At 47.7% G+C, this 6,000-nt stretch overlaps 1 long non-coding RNA gene across 1 annotated transcript in view; it reads left to right on the top strand.

The window, feature by feature from the left end:
• Positions 1 to 1,495: 1,495 nt before the first annotated feature.
• Positions 1,496 to 6,000, top strand: part of LOC127042495 (uncharacterized) — a 54,207-nt gene continuing 49,702 nt past the window's right edge. The window contains exons 1-2 of the long non-coding RNA XR_007771956.1: positions 1,496 to 2,263; positions 3,653 to 5,609. This is a non-coding gene — a long non-coding RNA (uncharacterized LOC127042495). The remainder of the gene's footprint in view (positions 2,264 to 3,652; positions 5,610 to 6,000) is intronic.

Genomic DNA, 6,000 nt, shown 5'->3' with positions numbered 1-6,000 from the left:
TGGTCCTCTGGTCAGGTGTTTTAGGTTACTGGTGTTACCCCTTTATAGGTAAAAGAACATTAACCCTTAGCTATCTGTTTATGACAAGGGGGCTCAGCCTCCCCAAACCTTGCACTGCCAAGGGGACAGTGGGGCCCATGATCAGGGGCCCTGGCCAAGTTAGGTCCCCCTGGAAAAGTCTCCCCTATGTCAGCCCCAGGGCTGGAGGAGCTCCCACTTCCTGCTACAGCCCGGGGGCTGCAGCAGGGGCACAGAGCTTCTCTGGTCTCAGGGCCACAGCGAGGCAGGGGTAAAGGAGTGATAGGGTGGGGCTGGTGGGGGAAGGGGTGGAACAGAAGTGACAGTGGATGGGGCCATGGGTGGAAGGGGGTAGAGCCACAGACAGAAGGTAGGGGCATGGTTCTGGTGCTGGGGCCCCCACACTTGTTCTCCCTTTCCCGGGGGTTTGGCATCACTAGCCCCGGCTTAGCGAGTAGGGTTCAGTGGTCCCCATAATGTGGGGTGCGACTCCTAGGGGGACACAGAGGAACATTCATGGGGGCACCTCAGGACCTGAGCCAGCCCACATAGAGGGCAGGGAGGGAGCACCACTCTGCCACAGCTCTTCCCCAACCCCACCCTCAGCCTGAGACTCTGGCTCCCAGCCTGGCGTCGACCCCTTTACCCCTGTCCGCACCCCTCACCCCAGCAAGCAACAGCCCCACTCCTCCCAGCCCCGGTTCTTGACCGTGGCTTCTGAGGGGCTACAGCCATGGCTAAGAGGGCACAATGTGAAATGTTTGGGGACCACTGGTTTAGGGTGACGTCCTCAGTCACTTCTCTGCAGTCCAATAAAAGCTATTCCTCACTCACCTACCCCTCCATCAGGACGGACTAGGTATGTTCTGCTGCCCTTCACTCATACAGGAAGGAGAATAACATTTCATTCCACTCAATCCTAAAGTCATTTGTAACCCAAGACCATCCCAAACTGGTCATTTTGGGGAAGCGGCCCCATCATGCTGCATAGCTAGGCAGAGCAGGTGTGTCTATGCAAACACGGTCTGTTCCGGAAGTCTTTCCCGAGCTCCTCACTAGGTGAGAGAGGGGAGCTCATTCAGACCCTGCTTTCGCCTAGTATTTAAAAACTCCTTAGTGTCCCTATCTCTGCCGGCCTTAGATTTCTCCTCCTGTCCGTTTTTTCACAGCTCAGATGAGGTGACCGAGTGGTTAAGGTGATGGACTGCTACCCCATTATGCTCTGCCTGCATGGGTTCAAATCCCATTCTCATCAGAGGCATTTAGTCTTCACCCTCCTTTATAGACAACCATCTCCCCCTTTGGTACAATAACAGATCAAACAATGTTGCTTGTGTTACCCAAAATTGGGTCAGTTAGTAAGCTTAGAGAGGACTAATAATGCCCCTCCCCCCCAGAGTCTGGCAGAAAGCAGCACATTTATTAGCTTGATAGCTAAGCTCAAAAGAAGGGTTGGGGGAGGGTGTTGTTGGTGTCACTAAGCATAACCCTACGTAACTCAGGAGGGTGGAAGGCCACAAGAGTATGGAGCCTTCCTGGTTTTAGGCTTCAGCAGACAAGAGTCCCTCCATGTTTGAACTTTAATCGACCTAAAAGGCCAGGTGTAACAGCCGTTATCAGTTGCAACAGTTCTAACTGGTCTAAAGCAGAAATAATGAGGCCTGTGCACCTTTAGCAGAAGGACAAGATAACTTGCAGAAGGAAAACTTACTAACGAGCTGCCGCGGCCAAGATTACTTAATGCACCTGCGCATACGTAATTGCTACAGGGGGAGGAAGGAGGAGGAGGGAGGGGAAATGGGGGATTGCTAGTCAGTGAGAAAAGTTCTCATGGATATAAAGGAACAGACTGCTTGTTTTAGGTTTGCTTGATCTGAGTCAATCTCCCTGCACCGCTTTGAGATCTCAAATAAACTTGGTTTGCTTCTCCACCCTGGTGTGTTTATTGGCGCGGCACACCAGGCGACGGACCCCCCCGCTGTTGCTTGGCCTCAGGCAGTTATCTGCCGGCAACAGTTCTTGGCGCCCAACGTGGGGCATTGAGGCTAAAATTAGCCTTGCCTGGATCCCTTCTGGTGGTCGACGGATTGCGGTGACGACCGACGCCCAGCGCGCACCGGTGACTTCACCGGGGGCCTCGGCGGAGACGCAGTTCGACTGACCCCAGAGGGCACAACGGTGCAACGCGCTCGAGTAGTGGAGAAGCAGTTGAGGGCGACGGTGAGGAACCGGTCCCTTGGATAAGGTAGGAACAGTCCAGTGGTCTGGATTTTTGCCTGTTATGACCTGGGGATGCCCAGTGTCACCCTAGGTTATGGGGCAGGGACAGAGTACAGGCAGGGCACGGTGTACACCCTTAGAATGCATTCTAGTGAATTGGGAAGTGCTTGGATCAGATCCACTAACTAAAAGCAAACTAAAAAGTTCTGTATAGTAGACTGGCCTCAATATCAACTAGAGGACCAGAAAGGTGGCCACCGGAAGGATCACTTAATTATAACACGATCCTCCAATTACTCCTGTTTTGTCAGTAAATGGGTAGCTTCTGAAGCTGTTTGTATGGAGAGCTCTTGTAAAAATACCCCACTGTAGCTCCAGTTCTTCCCTCTGTCTGGCAGAGTGCAGGGATCCAAAAGCAGGTTAGGGATAGTGCAGGGACAAAGGAGGGACCTGTTTAGAAAGGGGAGACCCCATGTCCTAGTTCACTCTCTCCCTGTTGTAGCTAAAAAGCAAGATCAGATGCAGAATGGTACTGGGGGCCAGTGTGAATGACTGTTACCGGAAGACGCCCAGAGTACCCTGTGAAGCAAAAGCTCGTGACCAGGACTACTCTAACGCAAGCCCGGTAACTAGTGGATCTTTAGGAGGTCCAACCCATGGTGGGCTGACTTGGCCTGGCATCGTCCGGTGAGGAAGCTGCCTGGGTCTAGGAGTGTGTGTACCCACCTTCCCTTCCCCTTTCCTTTCTGTGTGGGCTACTGACAGTCTGATCATCTCACTGGATGCAATCAGAGTAAGCGGCGCCGTCTCCCAGAGACTAGCCGACGCTCTTTGCTGAAGGGAGGTGTAGGAGGGTCGTGGCCATCCTCGTTAGCCTCTCCTGTGTGAGTACCCTGTAGGGAAAAATCCTTAGTTTATGAGCCGCTAGCGCGGACAGGGCACCCTCCCTGTGTGTGTAAGTGGAAAATGGGTGGGGGACAGTCTAAACATTCCATCTCACCCCCTAAGGGTACCCCAGCATATTACATGTACGTACATTATAGTTCAACAACCTGCAGGTATTTAGAGAATTGGAATATTTACACGGTGAAAATCCATCTAAATAATGCCCACTAGAAGGTACTTCAATCTAGATAAGATCATACATCTAAGAGGAGCGTTTAATCACCAAAAAGCCCTGACACAGGGTGAGCAAATTTGTCTATTGAGGAAAGGAACGGGTTAATTTAAAAATCATCTTGGCCCAGGGATGGAAGGGGGGGATTGCTCTGCGTTCAGGGTCAGGAATCGGCGCGGACTGTGCTTGGTGCAGGGAGGGGCTGCTTTCGGCCCCAGCTGGCTGTGAAGGAAAAAATATAGACAGAGGCGAAGCAAAGGAAATACAAGTTACAGAATTGAGAATACACTTCCAAAGCTTAACTGTCCAGTAAGATCCAACAGTGTGCCTTTGTGACCCCGGAGCCGGTGTGGCTTGGTGACACTGAAGAAGCTGCAGGCAGCCGACCTGGACTGGAATCTCTGAAAGAGACGCCGCAGGAGATTCCAGGGTGCAAGAGAACAGCCCTCCAAAGAGCGGAAGCATGTTAGAAATTCTGGACAAACTGTATACAGGATAATCTCCAGTCCACCTTTCCCCCCTTCTCTGAACATTATACACAGAAGTGGCCAGTCTGGACGTACGTGTGTGGGTATGAAAGGGGCTTGGGGCATTAATGTTTTCCTGAGTGATGAGGGAGCGTTCCCAACACTCTCCGTTGTTGTTGTATTATTTTATTAATGGAGCTTTAAAATACAGTTATATGGTGTGTTTTCTTTATCTTCCCCCAACGATCCTGTAGTGTCAGCCTGATCACCTGACACGAGGGATAGATTGGTAACAGAAATTTGTCACAGTTTGGTGAGCAATTAAGAAGGGGGGAGCCCTGCAGAATTTACACCATCTATTTGTTTTACCCTTGTTATTTTGTGTTTGCTTTGCTTGGTACTGTTGGTGTTATATGTTGAGAACTGCATGAGTAAAAGTGAGTCCTAATAGGATAAGAAAACGCTATCTGGTTCTGGTTCTGTTCTGTTTAACCGGTTACTGTTGTTTTTCTGCTCTGTTCATTTGGGCATTAGGAGTGTGGGCAGAACTGAACCTCTTGTTCGTAATTCCTCGGAGTGGAAGCCATGTGTGCGAGAAAGTTCTGAGGTTGAATTGAGATCCTTCTGTCCCGTCCCCTGTAGCGGTCAGTGTATAGAAGTGGGAAAGTCTGGCTTAGACTGTAATTCCCTCTGCTCTCTGTGTAATTCTCTTTTCTGTTTAAGTGTCAAATAGATGAATGAGTCTCTGGGTAAACCCTCTAAGAATAGTCCTTTAAATTATATGTTAAGTAAATGGCCTTTGCCCAATGGGCCATGTGTTTTTGTCCAGGTGGCAAGCCTCATGAAGGAGGACTTGGGTAGTCTTGTGAGTAAGAATGTTTAAGGGAAGAGACCAGGAGGGGTGGGGGCTAGATGAGAAGCCCACCCTCCTAGCTAAACTGGTAGTGGAACAAGTTGGTGCCCATGGAAGGGACGGTTCAGCAAGAAAAGCAGGATCGGGCCCAGGCGGGCAGGCAACAGACAGAGAGATTGGAAAACAGGTTGGAAAACTTTAAGGGTGTAGTGGAAGGAAGGAGTCAGTAAGTGTAAGCATGTAGATTTCAAATACCCAGGACTTACTTGGAATGGTGATTTAAGTTGATAAAAGTGGCTGTTGGGAGACAAGCAAGTGATTTTAAGGAGAGTGAGGAGTTAACTCTGTAGTTGCTGAACGAAACAGCAGTTGAACTTTGTAAAAATGCTAAATAAAAAAAAGTTTTTGGTGTCTGTGAAATGTTTGTAAATAAATTCAGGAAAAGAAGTTATTGGATTGCAATCATTTGGTTTGGCTATGAACAATTTAGTTGAATTAGCTGAAGAATGTATACAGTGTTATGTAATTGAAAACCTGGGCTGCCTATGAAACAAATACAAGAAACTATGGGGTAATTCCTCTGTTTTGCCTGAAGCCAACAAGAGTATTTGTATATTTCAAGCGATGATTGTCTGCCCAGAAGGGGTGGGTAGACCTCTCTTTTTTTTGTCTTTCAGATAATCAGAGAAAACTGATGCCAGCTGAACAGCATTCAACGTACCATGCATTTACTGGCACAATAGGAATCATGTTTTGTGTTCTATGTTCTGTCCTGTGGTGTTTGTCTTGTGGCCGGAATTTTTGTGTTTAATATTTTTATAAAATAGTCTAGTTTAAAATCAAACAAAAAGATTAAATTAAAATGCAGATATTTGTTTTGTTCAACTTGGAATATAAAGTGTTTGGATAAATCAGGAGAATGTAATATACTAAAGTCTAATGCATTTCCTTAAGTAAAGAAAATAAATTTCATTGGCCAAACTGTTAATTGCAAAAATTGTTGTTAAAATTTGCATACCAACAGTCTTTGAAAGCAAAGACATGAAAAGTTAACCCACTCCCCATATTGTACATGGGATCTTTTTGGCTACCTCAGATTTCTAGCCAGAGGGCTGGGGACGGTGAAAGGCTATTGGACTAGAGGTTGTATTGAGTGAACTCCTCAAAGTGGGTGTGCTTGTCCTGGCTTGTTGCTCGAAAGCTCTGTAATAAGGTTATTTTAGTAAAAGGGTGTGTGTGGCATATATTAAATAATAAGACTAATGTACTGTATAATGACAATGTTTATGTCTTCATTGTTGGGAAGAAGGTGTATAAGTAAAAAG

The sequence above is a fragment of the Gopherus flavomarginatus genome, unplaced genomic scaffold (assembly GCF_025201925.1).
Source record: "Gopherus flavomarginatus isolate rGopFla2 unplaced genomic scaffold, rGopFla2.mat.asm mat_scaffold_45_arrow_ctg1, whole genome shotgun sequence".
In the NCBI taxonomy this organism is placed as follows: domain Eukaryota; kingdom Metazoa; phylum Chordata; order Testudines; family Testudinidae; genus Gopherus; species Gopherus flavomarginatus.
The sequence above is the reverse complement of the archived record's forward strand: the minus strand, read 5'-3'. Positions and strand labels throughout refer to the sequence as shown.